The sequence below is a fragment of the Pinus tabuliformis genome, chromosome 8, assembly GCF_031772625.1.
Source record: "Pinus tabuliformis cultivar Carrire ecotype Pingquan chromosome 8, CPIR1, whole genome shotgun sequence".
NCBI lineage: Eukaryota > Viridiplantae > Streptophyta > Pinopsida > Pinales > Pinaceae > Pinus > Pinus tabuliformis.
In genome coordinates this window covers 583732807-583747278 of record NC_142294.1, presented here as the reverse complement: position 1 = coordinate 583747278, position 14472 = coordinate 583732807, and positions in this window count along the sequence as shown.

The following is a 14472-nucleotide window of genomic DNA, read 5'->3' as shown; positions in this document are numbered from 1 at the left end:
GCAAACTTTTTGGAGGCACTTTTTGGAGGAATGGCCACTGCCATTGGATTTAGAAGGCCCAATATAGTCAGGAAAACCATGTTTCTAGCCTTGGAAGGCAAAACTAGTTGGTGAAAAAGGAAAAAAGCTAGCAATTTATCACATTTCTGCCTCATTTTTTACCAGGCACTACCCGTTTGACCAGTATTGGGAGAATCCATTTTTAAATGGACAAATCAAGCTCATTTTGAAAATTGAAGATAGATCTGGAAACTAGACAGGATAAAATTTCCAGCGAGCTATCCTAGGCTCAATTTGGACATTGGGAAGGTAGTCAAAAGTGGGTTTGACCATGGCAATGTGCACTTCCTTCAGGCATTGTGCGTTTGACACTGGTGCTGCGTACTTGACAGACAGCCAAATTTTTCACTGTTTCTCTTAGAAAATACTTCTAAGCTGTGGATTTTGATGTTTTCAATTATTTAATTCATAATGATGAAATTAAAGTGTGCTTTTGTAACATACTAAGGGTAGACACATCAGATGAATGACCTAAGTGGCATGTAATGAATTAGTTTGCTTTGTATTATGGATGAGTCAGTTTGACCAACCTAGTCTTTAGCTCTTAGTTCAGTCTTTTGTTCAACTACTCCTCCTCTCATGGATTCGACCCTTGAGGCTAGGATTAGTTGTTTTGAGGCCTATACCATGTATTTTCTTAATGATTTTCTTGGTTGGACTTAGTGTGGATGCTCAGAGATTGATTGTACATATTTGTAAGTATTTTGACAGGAGATTAATCAGAATTGCAGTTATTTTTATGTGATCCATGTTGTATGGAGTTTTAGTACAGTTTCTTCTTCTATGATTATATTTTTATATGTTTTATGTATTCCATCAATTATTTCATTGCTTCTAGTTGAATGTTTTCAAGTTTGTTAGGTAGAATCCATTGCATCAATGCTCTACCTTGGGAAACTATTCACCATTTCATGTTTTCTACAGTCTAGGAAGAATCCATGATTGTTAGATGCCCTTCTCAACTTCCCACCAGTCTAAAACATTAGAAATCATCAAGCCCTAGAGTGTTAAAGCTTATGCCTACCTTGCCCCATAGAACACCTTGTATTTTTGACCTAATTTCCTAGAAGTAAACTTCCCAGCTGCTCCTGATCCGGCAAAACCTCAAAAAAATTCCATCAAAACTTTCGAGCTACTATACCTAGCCTAAAATCATTTACCTAATCCAGTCATCTTGGCTGAGATCCTTACGGAGAGAGCCCTCTCCCGGGCTAGTAGGGCTAGCTACATGGCTGAGCTTGGTTTGTGGTTACCCTAACATTGCCTCCCTTCAGCCTCAGGTCAATCTAGGTGATAACAAACATCATATTGTATTTCAAGGGAAAATATCTTGGTCTGCCCTTTACCCTTGATGTCAAATGGGGAGAGTATTTGGGTGTTGCTTGATGTCTCTAATAGTTTCTACATCTTGTAGTAATCAACAACGATATGGTTGCCATCAAGTCCAAAGGGGGAGATTATTGGCATTATAATATGAGTGTTGTCCTTGATGGAAATTCACTCACAAGTTAGTTCAGATTTGATAAAAGGAAACTCACAGTGTAATAGGTCAATTCAAAGGTAACAAGGCATTGGTATACCAGAACAAGGAGTTGGAACAAGGGTCTATTGATCAGAATCAAGAGGTTGAAGGAAAATGATTTTTTTAGATAGTTTAAGTTGTATATGCATGTTCACCTTGTCCAATCAGCGTACAGGTTCACAGAACAAAAGGAGAATATACGTATCCACGCACTTTCACAAGAGTAAAACTGTGTATAAGTTGCAAAATCAATGAAATTCAAGTTTAAAGAATACCAAGGGTCAATACCATGGTTTTAGCCCACAATATTGAGTAGAGTAATGGTTATTTGATCTCATCCAAGAATACCACAAGCTCTAAGCATTGTTTTGGTCAAAGGTATTGAGGAAGGCCAAAAACTATATAAGGAGGAGAAGATCAAAGGACCAGTTGTGCAAGTGAAAGGGGTTTCTCAAGAATACTTCTATTTCAAGTATATTTTATGTTGCAAGGGCTATGATTATGATATGATCTGAAATATTTTGTGCAACTTTGATACAATGTTGGATAAAGATCATGAGACCAGAAATGACTTATCACTGTATGATCTCATATTGGTTGGAATAGATCTGATTGCTTACGCATGTTTTATTCTCTAAATGTCATGATCTAGGAATTTTTATAGCTCCCAATCTCACTCTTGATGTTTTTAATGCTACACTCATGGCCTAGGGAAACCCCTCCTTTGAGACCTGGTCCAAATACTTAAAAAATAGTGTTTTACTCCATATACGCAACATTCCTCTGAGCTAAATGTGTGTGTACGTGGGTTAGCGTATACCCAACCCGCGTATATGTCTTAAAACACTTAAAAAAAATAAATCTCCTTAATTTCAGGCGGAGATCACGGGTTTGACCTGTTGATTACGTATTAGTGTCTGTGGTCCAACTGTTCCCAACAAATTCCCAACTAAAAAACTACATTGGGAGAAGTACTAAAAGGGTTCAATGGGAAGGCCTAAGGGAGGAGAGGATAGAGAGAAAAATTACTCTACTGAGATTATTTTTGATTAGGTATAAATATCCTTGTGCCTCTAGCACTTCCCCCCATTATAGGAAAATCTTATTTCCTTGATCTTTGATGTTATTTCACTAATTGAGATCCTTTGGTATGAGTCATGGAAGGAGTTCGTTGAAGGCTTGAGATTGCACAGACCCGGAGGATGGTTTTGCTTGGAGCCAGCAAGAGGAAGGCTCAAGTCAAATCATTCCTTACTGTATTTTAGTTATCTGCAATAAAGAAACACTTGTCCCATTCCTGAAATTAATATTCTTCATCCTTATGATATTAATGTTATGATTTGCATATGAATAGTTGTTTCAAATGTATAACTAACTACATTTCAATATGCTATGAAGTTGATTTCTTTATGATGCTTGGTCCATATACTGCTATGCTTCCTTGAATTGGTTGTTTTGTAGGTTAAAGGATCAAAAGGAACTCTAAGAGGGTTTGTACCCTGGCTGGATCTACCCGAACGAAGGACCCCCAGGTGCACCTCTCTTCGCATAGTTTGCTTATATTAGTATCAAGGCTGTGTGGAATGTCTTTTTTTCATTGTAGATAACCCCCACTCTACTAGGGTATTGACCCAAGACCCTAGTGGATTTTTTCCCTCAACAGAATTGGTGACTCGAGTGGGGACAACATTATTGTTGTTCCTAGTTTGGGTTAATTTAAGCCAATTAGGGCTTAGCCTTTGTTTTTCTTGTTGTAACTAAGTTGTTTGTTCCTATAGGAACTTAGACTTTAAGTCTGAGCAGTTTCTTCAGACCTTTTTTTCTGCTTTTTCTTGTGAACTATTATATACGCAGTTTTGCCAGGTTACAGAAGCGTATGTATGCAAATTTCCCCATATGAACCTGTGTATATGCAGGTTTCTTTGGGCTGAATCACGTATACATGTAGAGGCATATTCACACAGTCCCGCATACCCTAATTTTCCAAGATTGTTTCAAATCTTTCTTGTTAAGTAAATTTGCTTGCTGGTCTGAGTACTTCGTGAGTAGTCAAATTTGGTTGCGAGTCTCTGTTTTTACAGCAAGTTTCTGGTTTCGAATTCTCTCCATTTGTGGAAATTTTTGGTCTTGTTTTGCTTTGTTTCAAGTGTCATAATTTGTGTTTTAGCACACGAGATTCCTCTTTGAGAATCTTGGCTATTTTTGTCTTCCAGGGAAGAAAGATTGGTTTCAATCTTTGTGGCAAACTTTATCTTTGTGACCTTCCTGCTTTGTGTCAAAACTACATCTTGTGACCATTTGCTTTTCTTGTTTTTTGAAAATTGTTGAGTGACGATTTTCAGAGTTGCCTTTCTTGATCCGTTGATCATTGTCACCAAGCTCTTTTTGTTTCTTTTTGGTTGTTGAGAGCATCTTGAAACACCTATTTTGTTAAGTTTTCGCCCATTTTGAGTTGATAACTTGCAAAGTGTTTTTGTTGCCTATTCTTCGGTCTTAAAGTTTTCAATAACATTTAGATCACTTTTGAAAAGTCATTTTTTTGTTTTTGCTTTTGAAGAAAACTTCTTGAAAACTTGGTTTTTTCTTTCTTTGGCCTTCTTTTGATTTGGCTTCCTTTTGCGAGTGAAAGTGCATTTTTGTTTGTCTTGAGATTTGCTTTTAGTGTTTGGACAAAAATGAGCATTAGCAACTTATATTCTATCTAAACATCTTAAGTGGCTAATTAGAAGCGATAAACAAGTTCCTTTCATTCTTTGCTTTAGAGAAATCTTAAGTTTCTTGCATCTTCATTATACCTTGCATTAGGATAATTTTGCATTGTTAAAGCATTTTTTGCATGTGTGAAGTGTGTTGCAAGAAAAAAAAAAGAAAAGGAAAAAGTTTTTTGCTTTCTAAGTGTTTCTTAGAACCCAAGTAGAAGTTGCTTTTCATCGAAAGAAAAATGATTGCATTCATGTAGTTACTTTTTCTTTGATTTTGGTTAAGTCATACACACTTCATTAGTTTCACTCCCATACCCTTGACTTAAAAAGAACAACCTCTAAAATCAAGCGCTAATTAAAATATACTAGAACTTTTTTATATTGTCATTTAGACACACCAACAAGTTTTAGAATATTTTAGGGCCTTGGATTAGGTGAGTGGAGAGAAAACTCTCCAAGCCCACTTTAAACTAAAAAACATAGAAGTTTGAATAAAGAGTGCAAATCCAATAACGTTAGGGAGACCAAGAAAGCTCTGGATCTAGGAGTTAAGCATGAGGGCTTTTGAAGGTAAGGAAGAGAGATACCCCCTCTCCTACTTGTCAGATCTTACCTTAAGACTATTCTACCTGGATTCTAACACGTTTTGGTAACCTTAGTTGCTTATCCTAGGGATCTAGAAAGGTGGCTATGGTGGGGAATCCCATGGCACTTGAGGTCAACGTTGTATCACTCTCAGCAGTACCTCTAGAGGGAACCCTTGCAAAGCTCGGGGGCTTGTACTGGCACAAGCTATTGTTTGGAGGTCAGCATAACTTCCTCTGATACCTTTGCTACTAGCCCTGGGCCCTCGTTATCCCATACTATCTACAGATGGTCCCTTACTTCACTTTCTTGTATTTTGGTGTCTAGTCCTAATCACTTGGAGTGGAAATACTTGGAAGTTGCTTGATTGGTTGTATCTTTAGGGACTTTAAAGTTGACTACTCTTTGTTCCTTGTATATAGTTGGCTTTAGGTATTTTTGTCAAGGTAATTTTGGACTTTGTATCCTAAGTGACTGACTTGCCACTCCGCCAATCTTGAAAGGATTTTGGTTATTCTTTTGAAAGTTATGGAGTTGCCTCATGGAGGGCAAAGGTTTTGATTATGTGTCTATCTTCCTTGAAAGGTCATTTGTACATTCCCATAAGGGAACGGTATGTGAATCAGTTAGACATGGCCCATATTCCTTTGGAAACCAACCAAGGTACCCTCCCAAAAGGAAATCCTTGTGCCTTTCCTTTCTTTGGAGACATTGGTACTCCCTTGATGACCACTTTGAATATTCATGGATTGAATGTTGGACTACTAGTTTGACTGTGGTCCACTCTGAATATTCCTGATGTTCTTGAAGCTTCTCAGATGAATGCTTTATTTCATGGGCATCACATTCATGCCCCATGGTTTGTTCCAAGTGTTCAAGTAGACTCTACCCCGCCACGAGTGAATTATGTGGCAGTGAATCCTCAATGTTCAATCGCTTCTGAGAAGGATCCTTTGGCCTATCATTCTCCTTCTTGGGACTTGGTCCTAGTAGTTGACTGAGAGATTCTTCCTATAGGGACATGTGACCCGTTAATTCCCTCTTTTGATCCTTGTAGTTCTCATGCTCTTCCAGAACTTGATTTGACTTCATAGGAGGAACTCTTTGAAGCCATGAGTTTTGACTACCAAAGGAGTCTTTGGCCTGAGCCCTACAAGAGGTTTGTCTAGAAGAACCATTATGCCTAAGCTGCAAGGTTGCATGGCTCCCTGTACCATATTGTATATATGAGGTACGCATTTTCAAGTTTTTTATTCTATAACACAAGATTTTATATGAAGTTTATATGTGGGATGTATTAACTTCTTTTCTAGTGTTCCTATTTATGTTTACAGAACTTGGAATATTTCTCCTTTGGAAGTTTATGGTTGATCACTTCTGACAAGTATTTGTTCTCGAAGCTAGCATATAGGTTAGGTCTTTCCACCTACATTATGCACTTATCAGTTTCCTTTCCCATTTTGGCCTTAGGATCGACCCCACCAAGTTATGTTGCAAAACATTCTCATTGCTTAGAAGTATCATGACTTGTGTGGTAGAGCCTACCTTAACATGGGTGCCCTAGTCAGTACCTCGTTGTCACTTGGCACTCATGCTCATTTTTTATCCCTAGGCTCGAAGTCCTATTTAGTTCCACTATGACTTATGCGCTAAAGACTCATTCCTCTTCACTTCTTCGCTTTGTTCTATCCATATACCCTAGAGGTTTCTTTGTGTTGAGTTGTACTACTGCATTGCATATTGACTATTTTCACCTTTTTGCCTTTAGTTGGCTTCACTTGGACTCATGTTTAAGCCAACTTTTGACCATGACGTTTGAAAAATAAAACTTGCATCCCCTTGATTTCTGCAACTTGACACACGCTAAGCCATGAAAGGAACACACCTTTGAGTGTATTTGACTAGTTTTCACCTCCGTGCATTGAGCATAGGATTGTTCCAATCACAGGACTAGATCATCTGTTTCACTGACACTCGTTCTTTCCACTGTACTATAACATTCTTTTATTATTTTTCCAACTTAAAGAAAAGGACAAAAAAATTATATATTCCTAAAAGAGTGGGAAGGGGACAATATTTCCACTTATTGTTGGCAGCTAGAGTCAGTCGTGTCACCCTTGAACAAATCACTCAAAACAAAGTCTCTTCCATTCAGGCGGGATTTAGTTTGACTTAGGTACACCCTAACCTTGTTATTGAGTTAGTTCTTCCACCTTGTTATTGAGTTAGTTCTTCCCCGATTGGTTATCTCTTCCAATCATATGGAGGGTTCATTCGTGCCTCCTACATGAAGAGCTTATATAGAGTCATCATATGTTGCCACATAGTCATCATTGAGTTGTGTTTTTGTTCAACGAAGGTTAGCCTGAGTCAGCCTCTCTGTGGTGTCTCTTGAATCATTTTTCAGTCGACCATCCCTGGTTGTCAGTATCTTGTCTATCATCACATCATTTATATTGGTCCTTTACTCGTGCCGGTTTGAGAAGGTCTCCATTGAATTCTTGCTGGCAGGTCTTCTCCTTATCCATGATGACATCTTGGTCTGAGAACAGGCTTATTGCCGCACCCTGGCCCTATTTTCATTATTGATAGGTCCCCTTGTGCTCAGCATCGATTAGTATCATGGGTCTTTGACTTAGTGGTTTCCCTTGTGTTTGACATCAGCTTACACTATCACACATTGGGATTCATGCAATACCTTGGTTTCCATTTGACCCTATTGGTGGATACCTCACCTCTGTGTTAGCTCTCACTATTTGCTGGTTCAGAGGTTTTCTGTCATGCACTAGCCACATCTTGTGTACGGCAAAAATGTGCTTCAATTGGGTTACTGCATCTTTTTCGTCTGATTCCTTCCACATTTTTGGCCTACGGGTTACACTTGAACTAGATTGATGAATGATGCCTTAATTCCTTCCTTCTAGCAGATCTTTCCCTATCAACTACGACTCGTTGCTCTGGGCCAAAGGTGTGGAGTCCATTTAGCAGTACCTTGTGGTTTGTAGTCATCATTGGCAGATCCTTCGCTATCGACAGTGGGAAACCATAATTGTCTCCAGATCGATAAATTCTTCTAGGTGTTCAACTTCATATCATTTATTCACACTTGTTAGATTGTATTGGGGTAACTTGACTCTCATTATCATTATCGGTGAGTAGTCTCGTGTTTGTTTATGATATACATCAATCACCAGTAATCATATGATTTCTCACATGGTCAACTTCAGATCATTTATTCCCATGTTGTATAAATGTACCACGGTGGTCGGTGAAGACCTCAGGTTACATCCGCATTTCATTGGTTCACTTGACAGTTGCTCCTGTTGCTGCTAGTTGATACCACTCCACCTCATATGTTGCAGCCATTCATGACGACATCTTATATGCTCACACCTAAGTTTGTAGTGTAGTACCACCTTACTCCATCATATTCATATTGTACTTTTGGGATCAGTCTTTGACATCAGTGTTCAACTTCATCTTTCAGCATCATAAACATTCTCATATGTGATATTCAGACATGTACTTGTTTGATCGTGATCTAATGATCCATAATGTCTTTTCCAATATTTTATACTTATATACTTAGTGGATCCACTTGTAATTGATATGCAGGCATGCTTTACTTTCTCTGAGCATGGGTATGCCCACCTTAGACAGTGTTTCTTTTTTATCTCCTTTTGTGGCTTGGCAGGCTGAACTCTGGTGAAGTCCTTCTCAGTTTTTGACAAGTTTCATTTCCATGCACTTAATACATTTCATCCATCATGTACCCCTTATAACCTCATATATTAGGGGGCATCTATTATAGCTCCAAATCTCACTCTTGATGTTTGTGATGCTACAGTCATGGCCTAGGGCAACCCCTCCTTCCAGACCTGGTCCAAATACTTAAAAAACAGTGTTTTACTTCCTATACATGACATTTCCGTGAGCTAAACATGTGTGTATGCAGGTCAATGTATACCCAACTCACGTATATGTCTTTAAAAACTTAAAAAAAATTAAATCTCCTTAATTTCCGGTGGAGATCATGGGTTTTACCCATTGCTTACCTATTAGTGTTCGTGGCCCAACTATTCCCAACGAATTCCCAACTAAAAAAATACTTTGGAAGAAGTATAAAAAGGGTTCAATGGGAAGGCCTAAGGGAGGAGAGAATAGAGAGAAAAATCACTCTGTTGAGATTATCCCTAATCAGGTCTGAAGATACTTGTGCTTCCAACACTTCCCCACATTATAGGAAACTCTTGTTTCCTTGAGCCTTGATGTTATTTCACTAGTTTAGATACTTTGGTATGAGTCATGGAAGGAGTTTGTTGAAGGCTTGAGATTGGGCAGACCCGGAGGACAATTTTGCTTGCAGTCAGCGAGAGGAAGACTCGGGTGAAACCATTCCTTACTATATTTTAGTTATCTGCAATAAAGAAACACTTGTCTCGTTCCTGAAATTAATCTTCTTCATGCTTATGATATTAATGTTATGATTTGCATATGAATAGTTGTTTCAATTGTATAAATATCTACCTTTAAATATGCTATGAAGTTGATTTCTTTAGGATTCTTGGTCCATATACTGCTATGCTTCTTTGAATTGGTTGTTTTTCAGGTTAAAGGATCGAAAGGAACTCCAAGAGGGTTTGGACCCTGGTTGGATCTACCTGAACAAAGGACCCCCAGGTGCACCTGTCTTCGTGTAGTTTTCTTATATTAGTATCATGACTGCGTGGAATGCTTGTTTTTCATTGTAGATAACCTCCGCTCTGCTAGGGTATTGACCCAAGACCCCAGGGGACTTTGTCCCTCAACATGAATGTCTGAAGTCTGGAATAGAAGAAAAATTGTAAGTTAATATTTGCAGATCTATATGCTAGCTCGCCTTGGTAAAGGTGCGTATACATGCAGGTTCGACTCTTCCAAGTGGCGAATGCAAAACAAAAGCCTGTTGTTCGGAGATTCTTCATCTATCCGATTAGTGTTGTTGTTTTGCTCTTATCTGTCAATGATGTCTTCTTAGATATGAAAGTAGAACTTAATGCATAAGGATACTGAGTCTGATTGATTGATTGATTAAGTGAGAAGGGTGATATTTTCTTCTGTCTATTTAGATATCTATAATTTCAGAGTATATCTTCATATTATTATTGTTTGGTACATTTTTTATTTGGAGGGTTTTATGATTCAATAATTTTGGAGATATACATAGGTTTGGTTAAAAGAAGTAGTGTATACATGCAGGTTGGGTTCTGTAAAGTAGAATATGCATTCTGATGTATGATTTTTGAGGTTGCAGTTGGTTTTGAATGATGATGCAGGTTTCTGGGTTCAACACAGTGTTCTTGTGACAATGATCTAACTATTTAGGTTAACTAATTGTTGGTTGATGCAGTTTCAGTTTCAAATCTTCTAATTTGTCAAGTGTGAAAATTTCTTGAAACATGGCCTTTGTATTGTGTTGTTGTGTACCACGAGTATCTAGTCTGAAAATTTATGAAACATTGTCCCTGGAGGAAGAAAGAAGATCATAGCCTTCTGTAGGTTGGCGCCTACATAAAGGTAAGCATATAGACTAATACAAGAGCTAGGGGGTTGTAGCGACCTTCCAGTAGAAGCTGGAAAACTACATACTGGTATGAGTCTACACTAGTACAAGATTATAAACCAATTTTCTTTATATTAAGAAGACAGAGATGACAACATCAGGTGGTTTTTCTCTTGCGTTGGGTTTCCACCTTAAATCTTGGTGTTCATGTGTGTTTCTTTTTTTTGGTGGTTTATTTTGTTATTACTGCATATCATTAATGTATAATAAGCTACTGATGTACTGATTAAAGATCAACACATGAGAAATTTACTAAACAATAAGTTCTCTGGGTATACATTAGTTTATTTAATCGCAATAGCATGCACATGCAAGTTCAATTCACTACAATAGCATATATAATTCTGATTGGGAAATGAAAGATTATTGAATTGTAAATATTGATTCACCCCCCCTCTCAGTATTATTTCCAACACAAATATATCTCTTTTTTGGTTTATAGTTTGATTTTTTTGGAACAGTTGAGTTACTATGTGGTTGTGTATGGAATAGTTTAGAATTCATTGTTAATGGAAACTTAATTTTAGAGACGTGGGACTATCTTATGTAACTTACGAGTTTATGTAGTTTTGAGGTTCATTTCTTTTAGTGCATAGTAATTACATAAATTTCATTCTGGAATTGGGTTTTAAGCGTCTCAGATTTTTTTATCCATCGACTCCAGTCAGGGATGTTCATAAGTGGTCGGTTGGGTTTGGCCTTGCTAGGAAACCAACCTAAGCAGCAACTTTTGGACGTTCTTATTTCTACTTTTTGTCATTCCGTTAATACAGGCTCATTGGTACAGTTCTTCAGTACTTATCTAGATTATTTCACAATCCTTTAGCACATAGAAAACCTTGTCGAGTAGATTTTAATTTCCTATTAGTTTTTGAGATTCTAGAATGAAAATACCCTAAATATTTAACTCATCCATATAATCACTTACCATGTTTATGGTTAGTTTGTTTATTTTCAGAAAACCCTAGTTTTCACACAACATATAAGTCATTGATTATTATTCTTCTTAGGGTACAAACACATTCTAAGGCTACTCAGTTATAAAATACAATTTAGTGTGCATATTCTAGTCCCACTATATGTCAATCTTTGATTCATAAACACATTCCATAACCAAACTACCAAAAATCGACTTCATGCAAGAAATTATAATTTTGCATAGAACTTCTAGATTATCACAGGTATTTATTATGAGTACTTACCTGTTTTGTCAATTCATCTAGGAATTCATAGGGTAAACTCACCACCCAGCCTTGAGAAAGGAAATTACATCCTTTTCTCTCCCCCAAGCATCTTTATAATAGACCAGTTCTTTTCTAAAACCCTAATAGGGTTAATTCACAGGAAACAAAACCCTCCAAGGTCCAACCTATAACTTATATTAATCTTGAGGCTTCCATTGGCTCTTTTTCTAGCTCAAGAATACCTCATGCAACATCCTTCCTTATCCTCACAACATCATGTGTAGTATTTTATGTATCTTTGTGTTTCTTTCAGGTGCCTCTAATGTTCTTTTCCTTGGCTCCTTTCTTTTGAGATCATATTTTATCTCAAAGGAAAAAGGTAATTGAATTGTAAATGTATGGTAAAACAATTTCATCTAAGCTTTCCTCCAGTTAATTCCAAGATTCCTTTGTTTTTTTAAGGACAAACAAAAAGATGCACTTTAATTAACCAAGTTTTCTCTAGGCTTCCTCTCGGCCCATCAGTTCTTAATTCTTTAGCAACAAAATCAAATAAAAGTAACTCGGAAATATTTACAATCATTGGAGGGGTGTTACATCTCCCCCCCTGGAGCATAACACCATCCCAAGTGTTCTCTTGTCTTTTAAATAAGTCATGATACTCTTCCTACAAAAAACTCTTATCTTTTAAGGTAACCTCATTTGGGCTAAAGTGTCTCCACTCCACTTTAACTTGGGTGATGGACAACATCTATAACATTGTCTCTATTCAATTAATAATACTTTGAGTCTCTACTAGGAACTCTCCATATAACTTGAGCTAATTCATAGACATGTAGACTAACTAGCTCATGCTAATTTGTTATATCAACATTACTTATATCCAATTAATTTTTTTCATCTTACTTGAATATCTCACGATTGAATAACATGTCTATGATCATGCACATATTTCTTTAATAACAAAACATGAAACAAATTGATCCAGGTGGGATAGGTGGACACTTATATGACTAGGTACTGCCAATTTGTATGCTATTGGTCATATTCTATCCAGTACTTGCAAAGGACCATAGAATCAAGAAATAATTCTTAGACAACCACCCCATCACAAGGTATATTTCTTTGGTTTCATTCGTACATATACATGATCCCAAACATGAAATTTTTGATAAGTTCTTTTCTCATTAGCATAAGTCTTATGCCTATCTTGGGAAACTTTTAAATTAGGTTAGAACTTATTCAGTTTTGCTTCCTTTCCACTAACATGTCTAGCCCTAACATTAATCTCTCTCCAGGACTATTCCAATTTGTAGGTGTTTTACTCCTTCTCCCATATAACACTTGAAATGGGTTAATATTTAAAGATTCATGATAACTATTGTTATGCAAATTCAACGAAATGCAAATACTCTTCCCATTTGTTGGGCTTTTACATAACTTAAATTCTTAGCATATATTTCAGTACTTGGTTCACCCGTTCGGTTTTCCCATCAATTTGTGGATGGTATGCAGTGTTGACGTATATCTATGTTCCCAATGCAGTAAAGAAATCCTTCCAAAATGTAAAGGTGAATTTTACATCTTTATTTGATATAACTACATTAGGTAAACCATGCAATCAAAACACTTCTTTCATAAAAATATCATCAGATTGAACAATCTTATAAGTAGATTATACTAGAAAAAAATGAGTTTTTTTTACTCAGTTTGTTTACTACCACCATGATTCAATCATTCAGTCCCTTAGATCTGGGTACTCTTGTTACAAAATCATGTGTAATGACTTCCCATTTCCACTCAGGAATGGGTAGTGGATGGAGAAGGCCAACGGGTTGCTGGTGTTTAGCTGTAAATTTCTCACACTCATCTCAATATCTCTTCTCATTCCTATCCAAAAGTAAACTTTTTTTATTGTCGAAAACAACTTTCGATAACTATGGTGGGCAACGTAAGCACTTATGAGAAATTCATACATAATAAGTTTCTTAACTCAAATCTCGTTGGGGATATATATTGTCCCCTTAAAAATTAAAAATTGATCTTCATTAATGCCATATTCAGACTATTTTCTAAAGTTGTTTGTCTCATAAGATTGCAGCCATAAATGTAACATACCTCTTCTTATACACCTCATTTTGTTTTTTATTTTGTCTCATTTTCCTACCACAATTACCATTAATATATCTTATCGGTATATTTTAACAAAAATATAAGCCATCCTCTTACTAAGATATACTTATCTTCACTTATTATTTCCTTAACTCGCCTATGGTTCTGTAAGATTAGAATGGACTCCCTTATAGTATACATTTAATTATTTAAGATCCATTTAATGATTTAAGATCCTTACTATAACATTTTCTATAATTACTACCGATGTATTATTAGATAAATACATCAATTCTCATATATGTGTGTTTTTAATTATTAACCTCAAGTCATGTGACTTCCCTTTCTTTGTAAGTATTTTGTTGAACTCTTCCAAAAGGTAATACAATATAGGCCTTCCCCAGAATGGTAGTATATTTAACCTCGGAACAAATGCTACTAAATAACGAACACTACTAAATATCCATAGGTTGATATATAGACTTGGAAACAATGATATACATACATAAGATTATTATAATTTTTCCATTGAAATATAATCGTAGTATGCTTTAATTCCAGATTCTAGTTCTTTATTCATTCTATTGGATGTACATAGTTTTGTTATTGAAATGAGGATATATCAACTTCTATATATAAGATTCTTTATGTAATGATAATAATTTAAACCATTTACCTAATATTGTTGGAATGATAATTTCAACC